The sequence below is a fragment of the Varroa destructor genome, unplaced genomic scaffold (genome assembly GCF_002443255.2).
Source record: "Varroa destructor unplaced genomic scaffold, Vdes_3.0 BEIS01000005.1, whole genome shotgun sequence".
Lineage (NCBI taxonomy): Eukaryota > Metazoa > Arthropoda > Arachnida > Mesostigmata > Varroidae > Varroa > Varroa destructor.
Window position 1 is genome coordinate 4,212,662 of NW_019211458.1, and position 24,281 is coordinate 4,236,942.

The 24,281-nt window shown below is 38.7% G+C and overlaps 1 long non-coding RNA gene across 3 annotated transcripts in view; it reads right to left on the bottom strand.

Moving 5' to 3' along the window:
* Positions 1 to 598: 598 nt before the first annotated feature.
* LOC147755194 (uncharacterized) overlaps positions 599 to 24,281 on the bottom strand; it is a 48,330-nt gene continuing 24,647 nt past the window's right edge. Inside the window, exons 1-3 of one of the 3 annotated variants that reach the window (XR_015328959.1) lie at positions 21,493 to 22,685; positions 11,009 to 11,222; positions 599 to 6,100 (exon numbers count right to left, since the gene is read on the bottom strand). This is a non-coding gene — a long non-coding RNA (uncharacterized LOC147755194). Of the gene's footprint in view, positions 6,101 to 10,199; positions 10,919 to 11,008; positions 11,223 to 21,492; positions 22,686 to 24,281 lie in introns of those variants that run through there. The other 2 variants (XR_015328956.1, XR_015328958.1) reach the window with 2 other exon arrangements.

The window sequence follows — 24,281 nt, forward strand, 5'->3', positions numbered from 1 at the left end:
GAGGGTTATCGTACTGTATTGGTTTAGCTCTGTTCAGTAAACTTAGCCACTTAACGCATTGCTTATTCATTGTCCCCTCCGATTGTTGAAAGCACACTTTGGCAGATAATCGGCGAAAAGGGGGATGTGATGGACAAGACCAGCATTAGACACAAAGTTAACACAAACCGTCGCAGTTCATTTGTATTAGCATAACGTCTCCTCGGTTCGATTGCATCAATCCACTAATGTAATTGCCTGCAGTTATTGTAGAAGATTTATTTTTACCACAAGCTACAATTTAATGTAAAAAATGTGTTCCAGTGATAACATTAAAACAGGAGCAGAAATCTCTACGCGTTTGATTTTTCCCAAAATGTGCAGCATCCGCCTTTTTTTTTTGCTTTACTAATTTGTGCTAGCTGAACAAATATAATATTCTTATTCTTACCGAACATAAGAACTAAGATTTGTAAGCTTTGAGGTCAATTTGCTCTGAATATCTTGTTATTCATTTTCGGACAGGGTCTTCCGTGAGACTGATTTTCAAGTTCAAAAACTTCGTCTCAAAATTTTTGAAGCTAACGAATCATGCTGTTTCAAATGATAAACCGTTCATCGAATACAATGTTTATATGGGGAGTTTTCTCTGCCACTATAGTTCCCACATAGAAATAATCTTCGTAAACCATTCGAATTTACTGATTTTCCATGGTTTATTGCAACTCGTCCGCTGAAAACCTGAGCGATTATTTCTAGGTAAATAATCTCCAATTCCATAGGTCATCTCAAAAAACATGTCGCGAAATTTCAGACCGTTATAAAACAGGTTTGAAATATCGGATTAGCTTCTCTCGCATATCATACTGATGGGCCTAATACTATCTTAGCTAAAATTACATAAAGAAAGACGAACGTCGTTACGGAAAATATGTTATTCATTGTAGCTTAAGTACAGCGGATAGCCCAAAAAACTACCCTGTTTCTGAATAGATAAAAGTGTTATATAAAAACTAGGTAGCGTAATTGAATAGAGGTTAAAAACGGATTAAATGTAACAGCATGCAAACTAATCATACTTTAAATCAACAAACCGACAAGTCAAAAAGCTGCCATTCCCTCTATGGTTTCAAGTTCATAGAAAAAAAAAATATATATATATATATATGTGTGTAGCTGGCAACAAGAACCAAGGTCATGGGTATTCCCGGAAACCGCTCTGCAGTGGCCATACCAATGTCTAAGTCCTGTATAAGGTCGAAAACGAGTCGCCTACTGCTCGTTGAAGCGAGAGAGCGTGTTATTTATTAGTAACGCTGTTCCTTGGGTGGACAGCGTAAACAGTGCATATACACAGCTACAGTGATCCAATGGATATATCCTACGAATTTCCTCGCAGACTTTCTAATGGTTTTCTAAATTTGTCGGGTGCGCCAGCCTCAGTTGGGTTACACACGGATCTGCTGCAGCACCACGTGGTGAAAGCTTCGGGTTCTTTTATTGAATAAATAGTAAGCGCCAGAGTGCAGAGGTACTGATACTGTGATTTCGAGGTGAGCTGAAAATGATCCTATTTTAACGTGTTTCTTTTTTTTTGGTGTCTCAAGCCATATATATCGCAGTTTCCTTAAAAATTCCCTAAAAATTTCCTTAAAATAATTCTCTAAAATGCTAAAACCAATATGTTCTTCAAGAGTAATTCATAGGGTAAGGACGCAAATACATAGAAATCCAATCATTTCTGATATACGATAGGGAAGTACCAATACTTCTAGCTGTACTTCTGACTAAGATTACTGTCCATTTTTTCTGAAGATGGCCGCATAACTCTAAGGAGAGAAATAGACACAGGTCAATAGACGAACGAGGAAGTAATTATCAGAAATCTAGAAATCGACAAAAAAGGGGCCTAGAGGAGGCGATAAGGGTTTATGGCACACCTTCGCCTATCGAACATAATGCGAACAGCAGAGAAAACAATGGCGGAGGGGACAAGACTCTACTGGAACCTATCAACTGAATCGAAGGATTTAAGGCCAAAGAGAAAAGAAATAACCAAGGCAAGAATATGGAAATTTTTGAAGAAATTAACACAAGGAATATAAGAAATCACGCATTCGTTAGTGCCCGAAGACGGCAAGCAGAGATTCAACGAACTCCTATAATAGTCCCCGAGTAATAATAATAAATGGAAAGATGCTACTTAGGAATAGAAAAGAATTACAAGGGGAAACAATCTCAGTACTAAGAAAAAAGATCGAAACATAATACTGCAAACACAAGCTAGGTGTGTAAGGGTAGAGATAAAAGGTGTGACAAAAAAATACCCAAATTATTAGATAAGATGGTTTGTTATAAGATTGTAAGGGAAGGCGGGAGTTGAGCATAATTAAAAACAAGGGAGAAAACAGACGAGATTTTAGCGGGCATTGTGGAAGAAATGGACAAGGTTAGGAAACAAATAGAATAACTTAACAAAACGTTTAACAGCGTTTAAAAGCAGCACTAAGGAATAAAGAATGAAGAAGATCCTGGGAAAGTAGGTGCCAGTCTTGACACGAAAAGAAATCAGAGGAGGAAAGAACGGAAATACAAATTAAAAGAGTGAGGACTACGTACATTGACAACTAGCTGGAGAACAATCCTGATCCACACCACAAAACACAGGGGAACAATTGTTTTTTAAAAAGTTACTTGAGATCTACTCCGGTGTTTATGGAAACAAGAAACAGGAGCTCTGTTCACAGCCAGAAAGGGAAAACTAAATAGACACAGAGGGTGGCCAAAGTGCACACAGCAACTCTCGGAGTACGTTCACGATCCAGGTCAACAAGGGGGAAACCTTTGTGGATACCCTGCAGACGGGCAGAGCGTACATTGAGAGAGAGAACTCGAGTTTAGGGGTGTTACTAAAAACAAGGATGGCGATCTTATTCTAATATAAGAAGAACACAGGACGGAAGCGGACCAGGTTCTGGCAGAAAGCACCCAAAAAGCACTGGAGTGGAGGTTCGGCCGTCACGAAAGGAAGTCGACCCAGATAGTTATACAATAGAGAATTTTCTTGATCCCCATGAAAGGGGAGTGAAGAGTGCGATTAGGATAGCTTTCTTCTCGCTAGTTAGCGCGTCTTTCAGAACGATTGAATCAAGATTACATGATACAAGGCTTGGAAGTGACTGCTGGCATTTTCCTTGTGCAGTGGTGAAACGTTTCATGAAATACAAAACTCTGTAGCTGGAAGCAAAATCGAGCAGACCGATGTTAGGTTGCCCACTTGTTTTAGATACCAGCATTCACGACACAAGGTACCAAAACGCAAAGAAACAGACTAGAAACAAAACGTACGACAAATATGGTAGCATAGAACATTTAGTAAAAGTCTGGGAGGCGGACAGGCTCCTTGCCGCCTTTCAAGGAACAGCAGTCATTAAAGTTCTTTTAAAGCATCTAGAGCAGCTAGAAACAAACGTTCAGTACACTTCGGACCCAGCTTTACGTGAGGTTCTCAACATCCATCATCAGAAAACTTTCTAATGCCGCCTAGCGCCGATCTAGTACTAAAGACCTACGGAACGCATTGGTGTGGATTGTAGAACGTGCTAACAAGAAAACGTGCGCGTATTTGGACAAACGTGTCTACAAAAGAGTACCCAGAAGCAAAAAAAAGCTACAAAGGTATTTATCTTGACGAACTAAAGGTGAAAATGGCAATAAAGACAGACTTTACCAGCAGACTAAAGTTGACACTTGAAGTAAAAGGCGATTTAAGTCCATTATTGACAAATACCCTGTGGGTTACCTTTTTACTAACTGTATCGATCTTTAAATGCGGGAGAGCATTCAACACGGCCAACTATTTTTCTAGATAATAAAGAATATTTATACATTCATGTTTCAAAAGCAAAGGGATAATTTTTTAATACGTAGGCAATTAATGAGCTTTGTCTAACTCTTTACATGGCATGATTTTCAATTGTTATTGAGCCAGCAAGGAATGGGCGATCTAATAGACGACCAGAAAACAGCAGTGACACCAAATGCCACCAAAACTACATGCTATAGCATTCTCCACGACCTGACTCCGTCAGTAACCTATTACCATATCAGATGTGAATATATAATTTAGATAATATAATCATCTAGACCATTACATTCGTCTTTGAAAAGTACAACTTCTATACCTGTATACTTTTTGGCGACCACGAACAGCTCAAAATAATTAAGAAAGGTGGCAATGCCCATTTTAAAATGTTTATGGCGGATTAGCTTAAAAACTTTAAAACATATGGTATCATGTTAAAAGGCGGGTCAGAGTAGGGCAAAAGGTTACGAACATCTCACAGCTCAAGAATTCAGTGCTCAGAGCGTAGGTTCAGGATCCGGGCGTAACGGTATAAGTGATGGCAAATGCATTCGGAGCATGCCAAACTGAGTTGTAGCAGTTATTGCAGCCAGGGATTGGGAAAGTAAGCATAAGGCTAAGTAAGATTATTCGCTTCCATATTACATACATACATACAATACATAAATGCTTTACTAGGAACACTGTTATCAAACGTGCTTTAACGGACAGATGAAACCATATTTTATAAAAAAAAAAACCGGCCGCGGGTATTTAATTCGGGCATGGAGCTACCTACTTGACAATGTGTGAAAGTTTTAGGTGATCTATTTGATTGGTCAATAAATATATATCGAATCATGAAGTCAAGGCCATTGTATCTTAATAATTTTGTACGTCCCTCCTTGTGTAAAAGATCTCTGGGCTATTATGTCAGCCTACGGAGGTGGTGCTTGACCGCCATACTATATCAAGTTTAGGTTTGCTCTTATAAAAATCCTAAGAGGCTTTGACTGCCATACTATACCAAATTTAGATTTGCTCTTATAAAAATCCTACGAAGCACTCTTTGACTGCTTAGAAGATCTACTTCGAACGCTTCTCGTTGCAACAAACCTCACCTGTTCCAAACAACTGATTCGATGTTCGAAACAAATCGGAATTATATTTAATTTTATTGGAAAAACGTACTTTCTACTTCCATGCTTCAGTCTTAGATAATAGTGAACACTTTGTAATCCTCTTTTGCCGTGAGATTTTAATAGATCTTACAATCAGGAAATAACCTGTTTGTACGAAAAATATTTATATGTAACCGCGATAAATGCGAAATACGCGAATTTAACAGGTTTTGAGCCCCGATGTTATATAAATAATCGAAACTGATCGTACTAGTATCACGAATACGACAGCGACAGATTCTCGAGGTATATGGGAAAAATAATTTTCGTTATGTAGATTGCTAATTTTTTTCCTATTTGTATTTGACAAACCATAGTCCGTCTCTTCTCCACAAACGCGAAGCATCCAATTCTATCTCTGAATATGCAACCCCAAACAAACGAAATATTATATAGAAACAATATATTATCTCTAACACATAATTATTTATATAAAAAAACAATTTTGTTTGTGGTGCGACCTAATAAAATTTGTCTCTATTTGTTTTATACGGATACTAAATGACATCAGGATGACTGGTATACCTCCATAATATTGCTAATATGATGCACATTCTAATCATGGTAGCTCCCGAAAAAGGCAGTGTCGAAACCACTATGACTACACAAATAGAGAGTGACGGCAAAGTCTTAATCCTTATTTCTACTGACCCGAGAACAGTCATGTCCACTCATATTCTTTCAGATATGAGGACATCGAAAAAATACGCCAGACGTATTCATTTACGATGTTACAAAATCTAGGCGCAACTACGAATGTATCTGCTTCAAATTCTGACTTAAACGCAACGTTTTATATGCTGAACATCTTGTCAACTGTGATATACCATTCGTATCGAGTGCTATGGTATACCCTAACTCACAGTCGCCCCGTCGTTGCTGTATATGTTAATTTCATGCAGACAACAGTTCTCACTAGATATTACCGACGCGCCGCTAATGACGCCTCCTAAGACAGGGGAGATTAGTGCTATCGAAATTGTAATATTGTCGAGGCTTCTTTTCTATTGTGAATGATATTGAAGCAAGCTTATCGCGCACGAGATGCGCGCGATCATTGTCTGATGCAGATTGCCATGTTTGGAGCAGCTGTTCCCTGAAAAGAAATAGTTGTTGAAGTAATTGTCGTAACTACATATATTACGTTGCTCATAACTCCTTTTAATTTTATTTTTTTGCCAGTGGGCGTTGATAGCTATCTTCCAGTGTTCCCCGGGATCTGCACAAGCATCCTAAACATCTACGGCTTTTATTTTGATAGTAACCAGCCTACGTTATGGTAAGCAGTCATAATCTCATCCAATTTAACCTAACTAACTTATTGAACACCAACGAAATCAACAATAGTAGTAAAAAAAGTGTGTTGTTAAAATCTAAATTAATACTGTTTTATTATGTTTTATTATATTGGCTTTAATGAAGAACCGAATTAAATAGGAGACTGTTTTTAGTGCTGCCGGAGGCACTGTTCAACGGCACTCCTGGAGGAACTGCGAGTGATGCCTTTCTTGTACGCACCCCTGCATCATAGACCCTATGCTAGCACCTTCGCATAATGCTATTCAGAAAACTTGTTTTCAGTGTTCGATCTTTTTCAGTGTTCGATCTTCGTTGTTGTTAGTAATTCGCGGGCTAATGCTGAATTATGCCGAAGTAGGCTCCAGTTCTTTCGCCAACAGCAGAAATGTTGGAAGGATCTCACTAGAAAAGCTCGAGGAAGATCCTTGGGGCCGCGCCTATAAAACCAAGAAAACGAAAGCAGCCCTCGAAATCGAAATTCCAGCGCGTGAAAATCCCATACTCAAAAAACCTTTCTTCGACACTAGGCTTCAAAGCGAGAGGCCTATGATCTAACAGACCCCCTCTTTGGTCAACCTTCACTTACTATGAACGAAGTAGTAAACTCAGCTTAAAAATCTAAAGAAATGCCACGTCGGCTTTACGGAGTCCTTTTAACGGTAGGAAGGACTTTGCTTCAACGAGCTCTTTGAAAAATTTATATAAGGCCTAACCACCTAATTGAAACCATTATCTAAAGCTTTAGAGCAATAACAGTATACAAAGCTATGTTGAACAACTGGGTTTGCTTTACGCGCTTGATGCGGATTCAGAAAAAACCGCCTGGCTTACAGCGCGGCCCGAGGCGTAGTTTAGAGATCCAATTCGACCCATGAGTACAAAAATGGGACATGTTTCTGGCGATCCTACCTGACATAAAGCATTCAATAGCACTCGGAAAATTAACCACAAGTTTAATTGCCAATAAATATGGTAAAGAAAGTAAAATACTTGAGGACATTTCTACTAAACGAAACAGCAGTTTGCAAATGAAGACGGTCGTGATAAATTCTAACAAATTAACTTCGCTGCCAAAAACCTAACCACGACTCGACAGGCATGGTCCCGTTTGAAATGCCCGTAACGGTATAAGAATAAGGAACCTAAGGATGAGAATAAAGGACGCAAATGGAACGAGTAAACGCTGTTACTGATCCCGATGTGCAATTTATGAGACAAAGCCGTGAGGTGGAGGGTAACCTCTGCCCACAGATCCGGCAGATACCTGCCATTTTATCGTCCCGCAGTACTGTTTGCATTAAGATACGGGCTTGAATAAGAGCAGTTTTAGTGGGTACAAGCTCCACAGTACTAGTCTAGTTGATTTCCGGGAACTTCAACAAAAAACCATCGCGCTCCGCGCTCCGAAATGACAATGCATGCTATGATCTGCAATCATGAACCGACTTCTTTTATTACGTACGCTAAAGTGGCTTGGAAAGTTCTCGGCTGACCACCTCGCTGTTGGACTATGCCAAACACAATGCCAGGTGAACTGACTAAGCTGGTTGTTTACGGTTTCGCGATTCGATTCATCCACAACAGGATAAAAACTCGCTTTAAGGTAGATACAAACAAACTTGCAATCATGGAGGACAGCGCTTTGTCATCGGAATTTGCGCGAAAACTAACTGGTGTTTAATCTCATCGAGCTGAACAAACGCGCAACGAAAGCGAACTTCTTCATTACTCCAAATAAGTATACGGTTGTAAAAGATGCACAAGCAGACAAATAAACAACAGCGCGGACTTGCCGCGGAGTCAATCGATGCCGCCGGGAAGCGCATTATCGTAATCTTTTTGAATAAACCTACCGTAAATATGACTGCCATATTGCGGGTTAGTCACAAAGACTTCAGTTACACGTAATATATTATAAAAGGCAGACATGCACTCTGAAGACGTGTTATGTGGTTCCCACTTCTCTCAATAGCAGGTCGTCTTAAATTTCTCCCTGACAGAAGATTCCTATCCATGCAAAAATCAACCTCTGAAGCTATCGTTAGCTTGCCTACGCAAGCAAATTCAGCAAAAGCAATATCTCTGCCAATATCTATGTTTTGAATGTGGTGTCCGATAAAATGCTATCGTACTTCTTCCGCAACGCTGAATGCAACACCAAATTTATCTGTATTTTTACAAACCGTTATACGACCGTGTGTTGCTAAAGCATCTAAAGGAAGAATATTACGTCTTTCAACAAGATGGAGCATCGACTCATGCTAGCAGATTAATTCAAAATTAACTGGTTGAGAATATGAGTATGTTTCAAAATAAACTCATACAGCCACCGTTCAGCCCACATTTAAGTCCGTTGGGTTAATATGTAAGGGGCGTCACTGAGTGGGGGCTCAACGAGTCTCGACATGACAACCTCAACCTTGCGCACATTCGCTGTCAAGAAGCTGCTTGCAGTATAGTAAAGGAGACTTGAAATATTTTGTGAGTGATTCATGCCTCATATTACAGACTTAAACTAGGTGAACGGAGTTTTCATTTTTTCTAGACCGGATTTGTTTCTAAAGGTATATCTGAACAAAAATATGTAGCTTTACGATATTTTTACTAAAAATATCATACAAATTGTTTAAAATAGTTAAAATATATGATGAACTCCACCACACTTTATATTATGGGCATGCCAGCTCGTTCAGAAACGAGCGGACAGTGTTGAGCACTTCTGAGACATTTTGATGAACTGTTGAAAATCATTCGGGGAAGATTCAATTTTTTGCAAGCCGCATGAAAACAGACAATAACATAGACTGCCGATTTGGAGCAAAAGGGCAAAAGTTTTCTATATTAAAGGGGTTTCCTTCAATATAAAGAATTTAGAACTTCGCTTTTCTTAGGTACCGATGACGTACTTCTTTCAGTTATGGTTGCAAGTTTGACTGCATCTTTCTTGAAACGAATTTTTTTTTGCTAGTATTGGTTTTGAAACGTTGCATTCATAAAGCTTCTAGATTAGTTAAAAGTATGGATTCTTCCGTTGACTTTTATATTGCAAACAAACTAATTATCTTTTATAAATAAAAGCACATATACTGCTAGACGAAAGCAGAGCGAGTAGCTGCGAGGCGCTGATTTTTGAGAGCCAATAGCGAAGTCGGCTTCATCTAGTGGCAGGGATGGCATGCCAAGGCATATATCAATGAAATGAGTTCCAAAGGACGGAATAAAGGATTTAAATTTTTCGTTGCAGAATCGAAATGATCAACGGATAAGGTAGTATGTTAAAAACGGAAGTACCTAAGTAAAGTGACTAATATATAGTATGATTTAAAGGTTTTTTTTTTCAGTAAAAGCTAGCTAACCAGTACGCCGATAATTCGACTGATTTGTGCAATCCAAGCGAATTCGACAGAACGAGCTGAAGGCTTTCCTAGCCAAAATCAGGAGCAAAAAGAAATTCGCTACTTTGACAAACGTTATTACTGCAATAAGAGTAAGCCTTTGTGCAGAGCCTGTCGAGATGATCGGTGACGGTACTTCGAAAAAGCTGAAGGCTCGCGTCGAAAAGCCTAGTTAACATATCTCCGATGTGGTATTGTTGCTATAAATCCAGCAGAAAAAGGCACGACTATGCTCGAAAGCACGATTTCCATGTTTCACACTAAGATTACGAGGGCCTTTGTAGTTTGATATGTTAACAGCGTACGTCACCGAAACATGTGCTACGTTAAATAAAACAGTCATTATATACATCAAAAACTATCACCTAGAAAAATTGTCTTCAGCTGCGATCTTAATGATATTAAAGCTAAGGTGTTACTGGTACAATAGAGCTGATCTTTTAAGTTAGTACTTTTCTCGTAAAATATATTTTTCTAGAAATTTTAATATTTTTGCCTTTGTATTCATCTTTCAATAGACTTTATTTTTTAGTTGATACTCAAATCCTGAGCGTTTAACTTCAGACGATGAAGTGTCTTTGGACACAACCACGGTCGTCTTACACCCACGCAGTCTCTATGAGTGTCATTCAAGGTTCTCCGTAACCTTTCCTTACCGTAAAGATATTTCAGAAATTTTCATAACACAAAGAATGAAAAAACGCTCCGACCTGATTGGACATTATCATGGCTTTTATAAAGACAATCAGACAAACTTTATTAACCCGAAACAGGAGAAAATGTGTAAGTCTAGTAGACAGAAAATTTTTTGATTGCCCCATACAATTCCACAGATCAAATCATTTTTTTTAAGTAGACCAAATTGTGCGTCATACCAGTGTTGCCAGGCGTTTCATAATATTCAATCCCCAAATTCCATTTTTATAAAACAGTGTTTTTTTTTATATAATCATAGCGTTCATTTAATAGCTCTATCTGATTGTCTGGCACATCCTAATGCCTCCAAGCCATTGTCTGTAATACAATATTATTAACGAAAACAATCAGTCAACAATACGTTTTGACACCGTCTAGTTTTTTTTTATAGCGAGCGGTGTGCTTTGCTCTTCATCTTAGCAGAAATAGACGCAAAATTCCAGTAGGGTTGAATTTCACACCGACGTCGTTACACAGCGGGAATATTCTTGGGGCGATTCAATGATAGCATGTCTGCCTGCAACCTAAGTGACATACGTAAGTTGTACGCATGTTAGGTACTTGAAGTAGGCACGACAGCCGCGTAAATTTTCTGTCGCATTTCGGGTACTTACCGTGAGCTCTGGGCTGCCTTTTTGTTTCGAATTACCAATTGCTGAGGTTTGACACCCTCGGGCGCTTAAGCTGTAAACCCTTACAAGCCTGCCAGTTGCCTACGATGCTCGTGGCATAAGGATGCCACCCGGAGCTGACATGTAATCGCATATAGTCTTCCGCACTTCTGGATGTTTAGCCTTCCCGGAGTTATAGTAGCGCTACGGCTTCCACCTGAGGCAGTTCAATGTGCAACACATTGTTAGTTACAAACCTCGAACAACAGCTATATTAAAATGTATAGAGTTCTTCTTACGAACAGGTCACCATGTAAAAGAAGGTAACCCGGAACACCAGCTACCCTTTCGAGCCTTGTGACGATCTAAATTACGTGAAAACCCTTTTGTTGTCATCTTCTCGAGTCATATGCTTTGAAATTGCCCCATCCCACGACTAGCACAATGGAATGCTTCGCTTGAGGACCCGGCCAGTCACATGACATGAGCATTACTTTTAATTGGAACCTGGAGCTTTTTAAGAATCCATGACTACTGCAACTGTAGCACGTGCTAGTCTTCCTGGTCACGACTCAATCTAGTGGAGCATATCGTCTGGAATTATTTAGTCACTCTCTCGCACCTTGGAAAGTTGGCTCTTAGCACTTCTGAACCAATCATAGGGGACAAAAGTCTGACAAAGCGATTACCCATATATGAGCAGAATGGTAAGTTTGGAACGTTAAGCACACGGAAAAAGTCATAAAAGATCAGTCAGCCAAAGTATACCGAGAGCGCAATGGCACTTAGCGAGAAATGCATTGAATGTGGTTTAGCTGGTGTATAAGCCACCATGACGACGGAAGTCCAACGTTCTAAACGAACTGTTGATTACGAAACGTATGTGCTTTAAGAATATTTTTTGCTAAATTAGCTATTGTTTCTAAGGTTATTTTAGCCAAATTCATTTGAACGTTTCCAGATCATACGCCGTTCAAGTCTGACACCTGTTTTGAAAAGCGTACTCATCCAAAAGCTAGCATTGTTTGCAACCGTTGTACTGCGAGAGAACATATTAACATGCAACGCTCGTAGATTGGAAAGTCTAGCAAAATAAGTCTAGGTGGATCAATGTCGGGCTGTTGCTGCGTTGGCATTGTAGAGCTTTGAAGGTTATGCTGTGATGCGGTGTACCAGTAATAGGCGTGTTGTGGGACGGATATTAATGAGTTCACTCTAGAGGCAAATATACTACATCGAACTGGTCCAAAGGTTTTTACCAAACCGAAGTTTACCTATTTGCAGGCTGGAAAGAAACGACAAAGGTTTATTTTTTTTATTCCATCGGTCAGGGTTCTGTAAATTCGCAGATTGAAGTATGACCTCTAATAGAATAGTAACGACTCGTACTGCTAAGATAATCATATTGCTGTTACTTAAAAGACTTAACCGCTTCTTTGGAGCTTACGCAAAAAAACATTTATTTCATCTTTGGTTATCTGAAATTAAAACCAATTTTTTAGATGAGACAAGAAATGCATTTTGATTTATTCATTAAAACGTTACCATCATGCCTCAATTTATATACTTAAATTAATAAAGGCTAATGGATGTTCTTTCTCAAAGGTATTGCGATGAATTATGTGAGAAAAATATATTACGAATATCCAATAAAAACAATCTTGGTTTCTTCGTCGAAAAATATAACAGGCTCGTTTCGACTATTAATTAAAAGCGAAGAAACACAACAGATCACTATGTTTTATCTTTCTGTTGTGTCGGCAGCTCTCGACTCTTGCATTACTACAGATGTTTATATATGTCAATTTCCTTAATGGCTTTAGGATTCGCTAGTGTGCGTCACACTATAAGGAATTCGCAAAGATAGCGGCTACGAAGAGATCAGGACAAGGGCGGAAGCAGTCGAAAGGAAAGGACGAAAATATATTCTCACGATGGTCTCTGATAAACGTCTATGAGAGCCTCAAATATTTAGAAGGACTGCTCACTTTACAGTGTCGTGCAATGAGGTACAGCTTTTTGATATATTTGTCTGCTGTAAGAACGCAAAACAAAAATCAAGTGAAATAGCGATTCCTTTGGCTAACCCAAAGCAGCAAAGTGGATAGAAAACAGATGCGCCCAACGCATCTGCCTATGCTGGCTGAAAACGTGTCTTAAGCTTAAAGCGCTTGGACATCGGTAGGAGGACGGCGCTTGTTTAGTATATTACATTAGTCGACATATGGATCCTAGAATGAAGTATTTTGACTTTAATTACGACGAGTGATGGAACATATGCCAATACTGAAAAAATGCTTTAAACAATGCATTTCGCCTTACGCCGCTAGTACTAATGTTTTGAGCTTTACAACCTGTATTGCCGTAAAACATCGGCTAGTCCGCAGCACCAAACGAAGTACCTCACATTTGAAACCTTACGCCGAATTTTATGCCTGCACGATCTTATGTGTCCCTAAGTTTAGTAGGCAAGCACGTTACTACTGCACCATCACGGGGACCACTGGTACCACTGATCACCTTTTTAAAGCTTCAAATGTTTCGCCGTCTCTGTTTTATATCACAAATAGTAAGAAAATTCCGTGCATTTTTTACCGAATAAAAAACTCTACATTATTTATTCCTGTGATAATGAATTATGTTATGTATCCCTCGTCGTCATTCACGATTTCCCCATCTCCTCTAACAGTATTGTATGCCGTCTGGCCAGAAGGTAGCAGCGTCTCGATGTTTTCCAACCACTTTTTGGGTTGTTGATCTTAAAGTGTTGTCGAAAGTAAGGCAATGAAGATGATTGCCCAATAAACAGAAAAGGTGAAGATCTGTAGGCCCCTATCCCAAGGAGTATATAAAAGGTGTAACAAGACTTCTTATCCGAAGCCTAAAAGGGTAGTTTTGATGAAGTTTCCCACGTGCTGTGATGGAGCAAAGTAACCTGACCTTGCTTATCAAATCTTTTTCCTTAAATGATTTTGTTGACTTGATGAAATTGATGCGAACTTGCAGATGAACTGGCTGGTTTGCAGAAAGCAATTGTTAGTCAATCAGATCCTTACAGTCCCACCAAACGAAATCATAATTTTTTGCCAAAATTCCTTGTCAAAACCACATGACATATCCAAGCTTTAAGTTCTGTGTAAATCCAAGGAAGTTAGAGCAAAGGAACCCAACTGTAGTCTCGACCAATTTCCGAGTTGTCCGTCGGCCATCCTGTTTCAGAAGTGTCTTCCGGAAATCAAAAATGATCAAACTCAAAAGGTTGACTGGGACGAGGAGTATCTTTCTGGGCCCCAAATACCGTTTCCACACGTGGTAAACATCCTTGCAACAACAGCGTCATTGCCTTACATAAAACAGATTTTCCAGACTGTCTTAACAGCGTTTTGACATCCAGAAATGCATAATACAAGAGCGTCGAAAGCGCACTTCTTGAAACGTTCATCTTTAAGGAATTCTGTCGAATGAAAATTGTACCCACAATATAATCCTTTTATAGCACATTGGTGAAGCGCTTTCCAACAATATACCAGAACTAAACAGCGAGTGGAAAAAAAAAAGTTTTACAACTTTTTTTCACGTACGGAAGCTTCTTTTTGAACTAATAAAGTTCTTTTTGCACAACCTGCACAATGTAGTCGTGCGCGATGTCTCCCCGGTGGCTTGTGTTTTTAGATTACGCACAATAATTGCGTAAGATTTTTAAATTTTCTTCGTGGCAGCCTGTTTTCAAAGTATCCGTCATTAAGTTATCTTTTGCGTATAAGACTTAAACCTACAAATAATTTCTTTTAAAAAAGATTATCCAAAACTTTTTTCACCCACCGTTTTAATTACTTACGAACCCAGTTTTACCTTTACTAAGCACTATTCGAATAAGTGTTCCGCCACATCCTTCTCCAGGCAGATCGGATGCGTTCACCATTTGTAAAAGATCGTCTCCATTGCTTTTTTCATCTAGTTGTTTATTACAAGCCCAACGCTGGGTTATTAAGTGGATTATATAGCGCTATCATATACTACTTAGGATAAAGCGGATTCTCTTTCATTTCTTGTTCTTGTAAGACATCCTAACTCTTTTACCCAAGTCTTACGTCCTCTACGCTAGAGTCTACTCCAGCTTGATCTATTGTTTGTCACTGTAAATTATCTATCTCCTTGATGTCGCGGTACTTCTGAGGTAACATTTTTTTAATATTGACAAATACTTAATGAATCCCCTGCGCTGGTCGTACACGTGCTATTAATGCTCACACACTGCAGCTCTCTTGCTCACCTCCGGAAACGTTATATATCTCGACTGTCACTGTCTGGTTGTGTGTCCAGACCGATAAACCCTTTACCTGTGAAGTGGTTAAGCGGGCTTCTTTGCTAAAAACAGCCGTCTTTTCTTTGTTCATTTTTATATGCAGTTTTGGCAAGCGCACATCCATTGCAACCGACTTTTCAGCTGTTCTTTCATACTGTTTGCGCATTATTTACAGTTAGCGCTCAGGAAAGAGTTTCGATTAATGCCTCACGTTTTTGTTACGGTGACCTGAAGTTTGTGCAAACTTTAATCAGGAACACAGACGATTTCGCAGTTATTTTGGCGGCATTCTCGGTTTTTTCACGTTTTTTCAGTTATCTTTGCGTAAGTGCTGTCATGATTCTGTTGCTGCTAGTAATCATATATAGCATTGGATTCGAGTATGATATTCGGTGAAAAAATATTGAGTCTTTTCAATGTTTCGCAGTCTATTTGTGGCTGAATGAGACCTTTCGGTACAACGATGATGCAATAAAAACCTATACGTCTGTTAATTCTCTCATGCGTTTGACCCCGTCGGATTAATATTAACCTTTGAATTCTCAATAAAAAGGTGCAACGGTAGGCGACAAGTTTACATAAGATCATGCTCATAATAATAAAAAGCCCTCTCTGCTAAGAAAAACTACTCCACAAGAAATTTTCTGTCTCTTCAAAGATGGCTCCGTAGTTAAACCTCCAGAACGTGCGTTGCCTTTGGAAAGTCATGATTGCGTAATAAGCATTGAAAAAACCTCTCATCTTTTTCAGAAAGCGTGTGAGATTTAACAAAACAGGGTGCATCTCGAATAGAGCAGACCATTGAACCAGAAATACGTAAAACGAATTTTACTTAATTATGCATAGCATATAACTAACAGGACACAGTGCCAGGCAAAACAAATCCAACAGATCGAACTATTATTGGCTCAGTTATAGTTGCTCAGTTTAAATTACACAACAACACCTAACAGGTACAACAGGTATATATAAAAGGCTCAGCCACTCAAGACAAAAGGACGAAAACAACAACGTTACATCCACGATTAATAGACTAAGCGGACCAACGAGCAGACAAATGACAAGCTAATAAGAATTCGATTTGAAGAGAAGATAAGACGTTCTAAATCATTTTGACGAATGTTTTAGAATGCAGCTCTATTTTTGCTCCTCCGCTAGGTTCATTAGTTTAAAAGAAAAAGGCACACGCCATAACAAGGTAGACATGTATCTTTGTAGATAGTTGTAATAGCAGTATCTTACACTGTAATTAACAATGGTTATGATTCCGGTCGTTAATCGGTTGAGTGAAAGACAAAAACACAGGACTGTCCGGCAATACCTCGGATTTGACTGCTTGCGATGAGATAACTTACATAGTTAGGCAGTTACTATTGTAACACAAGTAGTCAGTATGCCTACCGACATGAAACGTAGCAATTACCCCTACATGTTACTGTGGTTCTGTCTCGCTTTCAAGTTCATTTACTCTCCCTACCGCTACTATTTTTTAATACTCTGTAACTAGTTACACAACCATTTGGACAATATTCACAATCTAGTTAGACAGACACGATTGGCACGAGTAAGGAAAATCGACCAGTGAGTTAGTATAATGCTAGTTAGAGTTTTATGACTTGAATTCTATGTAAATAAAGTGATCACACTAGCATATTACTCCAACTATGAAACGTCAAGCTATTGTAAAAATATGATTAAGGCTAAATCCTTCAAAAGTAAGCAAGAATGAAGTCTTTGCTACTAGCAATTGATTTGTACTTCAAAACTTGATTTGTACTTAAATTTTTTCAGAAGACGCCTGTTTTGACATTCGACAAAAACACAACATAGATAAAAGGGAGGGAACATTGAAATATAAAATACAAATAACCGATTGAAATATCTAAGAAACGGAAAATCACAATAAAAGAATGATTTAATACAAACATTTAACAGAGTAAAGACAGTTTTAAAGATGGGTGTATTAAAAAGCTGTCAATTAAAATTTTAAATTTATAGAAATATACATGTTTCGCTTTTATTAAGAGTAAGAGATTAAGGGTAATTTTATGATTGTTAACCTTTACATTTATGTATACTCGCATTTATTAGCTTCTTTGAAGCCATTTAGCAATCAAAGGGCATGCATTACTTTCAAATCATTAGCAGATAAAATTTATGGTTATTTGTAACTAACTCTACGCCTATAAAGTACCACCAAAAAATGATGACTTGAGGCGCCAAGCATAGCTAAGTAGTGAGAGTCATTGCTCAGTGATTAAGTATCTTTTGCCTGAAAGTCAAAGTACTGGTGATATCTACAAATACTGTCAAGTGAACCAATAATTTATTACTGCTCAAATTAGTTTAAGAATTAGAATGAAAAAGTTCAAAACACAGAAGAGATTGCCACATTGGAATCGAAAACTGAGAGACAGGTTATTATGTTTGTAATGACGCAATATGAGATTTCTCAAATTTTGAAACTGTACTAACAACACTGAAGCCGGCGAAAATCAAAACATTGGTTTTTTACGAATTGATTTCAGACTAAATGGGAAAACCTGTAGTAAAAATACAACTAGTTCCAGCAAAAGGATTTGTGTAAAGATGCACCATCACCACAGACGGAAAAGTAGTTTGTGCTGCCTACCAGAAGTGTAAGAGGATGTGATTTCAGTAGCAACGTCCAATAGCTTTAAGCGTAAGCTGGTGTTTGTACGTCGCAGTGGACATTAGGAGCATTTATTATTATGAGATAATGTCCAAAAATGAAACGATTCAGACTCCATATCCTGAATGCTCAAAGAGTTTTATTTATCTGGCGTTCCAATCTACACCACGGTGTGGATACTTTACAAGGTTCGTCCTGATAGCCACAATTTAATTACGGTTGGGGTTGCAGAAAAAATCGAGGGCTAACTTCAACCATCTCCAACTTTTGGCCAGTGTGATTTTGATTATGTCCGTATCTTAGGTTGAAATATCTGTAGCACAGTATCCTGTTATCGATTCTCTTCGTCAATAATCAGATTAGCTATCGCAAAGCAAATGACAACTACCTAATAATTAAGAAGTTTTAACTTCAAAATTGCACCTAAAATATCGTTGTTCTACCTTATAGAGTTTAAAAACTAAATTTTTCATTCCGTTAAATAGCTTCGGACAGTCTAACAAAATATCACTAAATATAAATAATAAAAATCACAATTATTTATTAATATATTATATTATAAAGCGTACAGTAAACGGTGGCTGGACTACTGATTGCTTCGTGAATAATTCATGTAACTGCTATATGGTTTAGTGCGTCATAATGGTCAACATACTCTGTCGCCGACCACCGATATCATATAATATCATCATATGGAGCACTGCTGTTTCCCCATATAGGTTAAAAGGTTGTTGTCGCATTTGCCTCCTTTTCGAATGTTATGTAGAATAGAAGATGGCGAGGTTGGCTTTCGCTTTAGCAGCCTTCTCGTTTACTCTCCGGCTACTGTCAAGGCAACATCGAATTAGTTGGCCTACAGCAGCAGGCAAACAAAGTCAAGTCAAAATCAATAGTAACGTGTCACTGACAGATTGACCGTAAAACAATAAATCGTGGATCATTCATATAATTACGGTGCAAAATACTAGCAATTCTTATGGTCTCAATTAGCAGTTCGGAACATGCTTAGAGGTCACTTCTATTGTCACCTATACTATATTCTATCAACCTATTTTTCATCTGTCGTCCAGATTTCTAAGCTGCATTTTAAGTGTGAGAAGCGCAGGTCACTAATGTTCCTACGCTTGTAATAGAATGTCATATTAGCTAACATCTATTTGGAGTATGATACATCATTCCATATTTAAGATGGGTGCTTTCACTAGTTATTTTTTGTCACCTCGGAAGCATGTTGTACTGGGTTTTCAGCGATTTTGTATCGTTTTTATGTTAGCTTAAATTTTAAATTGCGTAAAGATTGGCATGCGAAAGTATATCCCCAGTGAGAAGCGCTAAAGAGCATACCAACAATACAGAAAGGACGCACATTTAAAGGCTGCGTGGTCTCGAGCCGAGCGCACTTCGTACAGATTCCGCAATAATATATATATAAGGAGTCATTTTGGCCCAAATAGCCAAAAATGTTTTTGACCGAAACTTGTTTTTTCTAAAATGTAACCTTGTAAATGTAAAATGTAAAATTAATGCATAGTTCTTTGAACAACATTTACAGAATTGGGCGAAGACTCTTAAGAGACACACACATGATAATAATTGTCCCACATGATCACACATTTACTACTACATGCGAATACTGTTATCTTTGTAAGTAGCGTATATGGCGTCTAATTCGGTTCGGATCAAAACGGTTCACTATGGCGTCTTACAGTATTATGACTAAGTTAATGTATGGATTTCTAACCCTAATACATTTTTTTCCGCTCTTCGACCGCGATGCCATTATGAATGTTAGTACTGTCGCCCTAATATCCATAACGGCGACTGTAGAGGCCGTTCATATCGTAAAAGCTAACACCTGCCAAATGGGAGTTGAATAGACAACTATACAATCCGCTGTTATAACTTCCATATTTTACCCGGTTATCTGGTTTTAGCAAAGGCCCGCAGTTCCATTTGCTTCATGTAAGGAGTGCCGGTTGGACGAGGTTACTAGTCTATCTGATTTCTGGGTACTGAATAACCTTCTGTAATTAGACTAATTGTCCTTTCCGATTAATATTGAGGTGTCTGCATTTTTTCATAAATAATATGGCTGTCCGCTTTTCCTAAATTCCAGCTTTTTTTAAATGGCTTTTCTTCATCGTTAGAGCTTTGCCTAAACGGAAGCTACGGAACCTGTAACTAAGGCGCATAGCATCTTTCTTTCACCCAGTTTTTTTTTCACTCTGAGTACCAACCTGCTGAGGTCGTCTGCAGACAGCTCCATTCTTTTTACAGCTTGCTTGACTACACAATTCCAGCAAACGACAATCAAGTTGCAGCCCCAGGTACCGGGTCCAGGTACGCATTGCTCGCTTTAAAGGTGTTTACCCTGCTTTTATTAGTTTAAGTCATAATGCAATTTAGTAGTCTTACACCTAGTAAATCAAAAATGTTAAAAAGCTTGATTGTAATGGGTAACCAAAAATGCGTGGTATGATGCCCACGACCTCAAAAAAACGTTTAGACTACACCGATGAACCTCTATGTAAACACTGGTTTATCACTTGCCTTGTTCGATGTTGCATATTGAATTTTGTTTTACGAGCACGATTGAAATTGTGTGAAATTAAGTTAATTAAAGCTTAAACTCGTATTAGCTTGGCTCAGTGTTCGATTCCGTCAATGTAGACTTTCGTTTACCACAAAAACTAGAAATTTACTTCATTTACTTGACTTTGTGTACGTGCCCTAAATGTAATTTAATATTGCATCGAATTGCCGTTACGAACATCTGGTAAGGCTGCAATAAAATTCAAGGTTTCACAAGGCAAAATCTTTATGCAATTTCTCGCGTCAATAGCCATAACGGTCTGTTAAATCTCCATTCATCTGACAGATGGAGAGTGCTTGCTGTTAGGGTAACGCATTAGTAGAGATATAAAAACTCTTGTCCATAATGGCTAAGGCCACAAAGAAAGCTAAGTCCCTTATACATTGTAAGGAAAACCGCTCATTGAAAAGAAAGGGGGTTTTATACTTATAACGTAGAAGTAGCAAAGGGTGCAAACGTAGTGAGAAATTAGAAGCATTTTATGAATGGGGGATATTGTTCAGCAGCAAAACGTCGACGCAGAGGGGAGCGATTTTTGGAGAAAAAGAGCATAAAAGCAAAAGGAGTGGCAATACAGTATGATCGGCCTACAAGTTATCTGAAGTAGATAATCTGTGTCTTAACATCAGCTTATTCATCTTTCTGTTAATTTTAGTATAAGATGTAGTAATGATACCCTGTCGTTGCTTTTAGCTTATGTCTCCAGTGGCTCAAAAATCATTACAATGGCTTCCGCTATTGTATTCAATGAACCATAGATGAGGAAGGCAGATCAAGTATGAAATATAGGCATAAAAAGGAATTCATAGATGGCTTTATGGATATAAAAATATCGTCACAACAAGCAACCACCACCCCTGCAGCGAGAGCGCTTTTTAGAAGGATAGTTGTAGGGACAACGATAAAAAAAATCGCTAAGTCTGAGAAGTACTCACCGCTAAAAACAGATGACATGTTCACCGGCTTGAATGTGGAACTGAAAATCTTGTTTACCAAATTACACCTGAAGAAGGCGCACATATAGTTTGTGCCACATCCAGAATCGAAGCATCGCACAATTGCGCACAGGGGTCTCTTATAATATAATAAAGGGCCAAACGGTCTCCAATCAGCCGGCTTACTTCGTATAGCTTAGAGTAGTTTACCTAAGGTGGTGTGCCGGCTGAACGACATATTAATCGCGACTTCAAACGGTCTTCAGTATCAATCACCTTGATCAAGGTATAGGTTCTACCACGAATGCGCCGGCATAACCTAACATTGACAGTAAGTAAGTGCAACTTTAAGGTGACCGAATTACAGTCTATGGGTCACATATTAAGCCGAGGAAAGTTAAAATTAGTAGTTGATTAAGTTGAGATGATTAAGGATGCGCCAAGGCCACGAGAAAGGATCAGGTAAAATAGTTTTTAGGCTTGATCAGCTATTACGTTCTTTTAATTTACAACCGTTGTATAATTTGAGGGAAGCAAAGCGTTCTCACACGGTTCAAAGTAGAAACGAGCATTTTACTATGCGAAAATCCGACTTTTTAGAAACATTAATTGATCAAATAGGATTCTAATCAAACTGCGCAGCTGATGTGTGACTCGCGTCCAGTCGGAATCGATGTGGTGTTGTGCCATGCCATCGCAAGCAGCCGACTGCGTTTGCGTGTAAAACCCTTTCGGTCGCCAACTATAGATAGAGAAAAAGATGCTAGCGGTATGATAAGAAGTGACTGTTATGTTTCGTGATTATGCGCAAGGAAGCCACTTCGTACTGTACACAGACCGTCTTTCCTTAAAGAGGAATCGATATCACAACACTCGGCGAACTGAATTCAAAGGTGAGCTCTGGACTTGGGTACCTACAAATACCAAATCATGCATATGCGTGGAGAAACAATCAGATTATGGATCAGTTCTGTTGGCGGCCACTGAACAGGGCAGATGATAAAAGAGTTACAGAACCCCGAGAGCAAGTTCTAGACGACCTGGTATAGGACCGTGCTTAATAAAGAGGCTCACGAATGTAGATTCCATGCTTGAAACTGCGGAACACAAGCTACAAAGCAATGGCAGTTAAAACAATAGGACTATTCACGACAATTATGCAGCAAGCATCGTAAGTTGTCACTCATCAAGGAATATCATTCGGCTTAAGAAAATGGTAATTTCTAGAACTCGACGAATAGTGTTACGAGTGCATTACAAAAGACACGGTGGCATTACGAATATAATAATAACATGGCCAGGGGCGATATAGTTTTCCAGTATTAAAGGATAGCTCGAATAAGAGCAGCTGCGTGCCACATCTGTCAAGAAAACCAACCAGAAAACAACGAGGCTATTCTAGACTATGACTAGGCTAGCTACGCTATTCGGCCGTGTGCGCTTACACCTTATGGGACCAGTGCCAGAAAAGCCAGTATTAGCAGTATTGTTCAAAATCATTCCCCGTCACATAGTGGCCGATAATGCCATCTACCTTTCGAATACTGAATTTGTCGAATTCAACAACCAAGGAATAAAACCAGTGCACGCGCCTCCGTATCATCCAAGTTTTAATGGTCAGGCGGAATGTAGTATGCATACGGTGATAACTGGTCATTAGCAAAAAAGTTTGTTTTTACTACATTACAATTTTTTATGGAATGGAATCAATGGTCTCGTTTCATCTGAATGAATGATCAGACGATGGTTCAGGGGACACTGAAACAACGAGAAAAAGCCGGAGGTAGGTTCCCATTTGAACTACAGCAAACGGCAGCACAACATCTTTCTTCACCATATGTTAGAAAAGAAATAGCCCCCAGCAACAGTCGTAAGAGAGGAAGGCCTTGGTATCGTTAACGTGAGTATTGCGCCAGGCGGGATACGAATCAAGCACAATAACCATATCAGGCAAAGTAGTTTACAAATCAAATCAAAGAAAGGACCTTTGAGGCGTGTACAGGAGTTTTCGTGGTTTTGTAGTACTTATTAAGCCGTGCAGTTTCTATGACATCCATTCAGAAGACCAAAGTGCAACCGCAAACGATCGACAGGTAAAAACATTATCGATGAGTCGTGTAGAAACCTCATTAGCTAGCCCAACGCCTGCTAGCTCTGCACCGCAACTTTGGAGCAGATAATAGTCCATCGAGAAGACCAACTAATCCCCTTAAATGATATGCGAATGATCATTGATAGTAGAGAGTAAATTAACGGTAGGAAGTAGAAACCCATAATCTTGCAATTACGTAATTCATCGTAAATAATCATGCAGGACAATATTAATAATTATAATATCATGAAATTTAAAAATTTTTAATAGGACAATTCTATAAAAAAAAAAAAGAAAAGGGCTTTGTTTAAGTTTATGGGTAGCCTGGGCGAAGACTTCGTGAAAAGCTCAGTAACTGAAGCATTGTCAGACAGCATTCGAACTTTAGTTGGGAAGGCAGTCTATCAGCAGTAATACTAGCGTATCAAATAGCAAGTTTTACTTAGCTGCCAGCTGTGCTTAAAGAAGACTAAGAAATATTATTATATTTCTTTATATAATAAATAATTTTAACAAATATAATATAAATACCGATACTACGCGTTTACCTCCAAAGTAGCATTTTTGTCCAGGAGACATATCTTCTGTCTTCGTGAGGCTTCTACCAATCTGATGTCTCAACTATTATTTTGGCTTTTATCTTTAGTAGACTTTAGCTTTAGTCTGTTTACACTCACGGTGGTGTTTAACCCCGAGC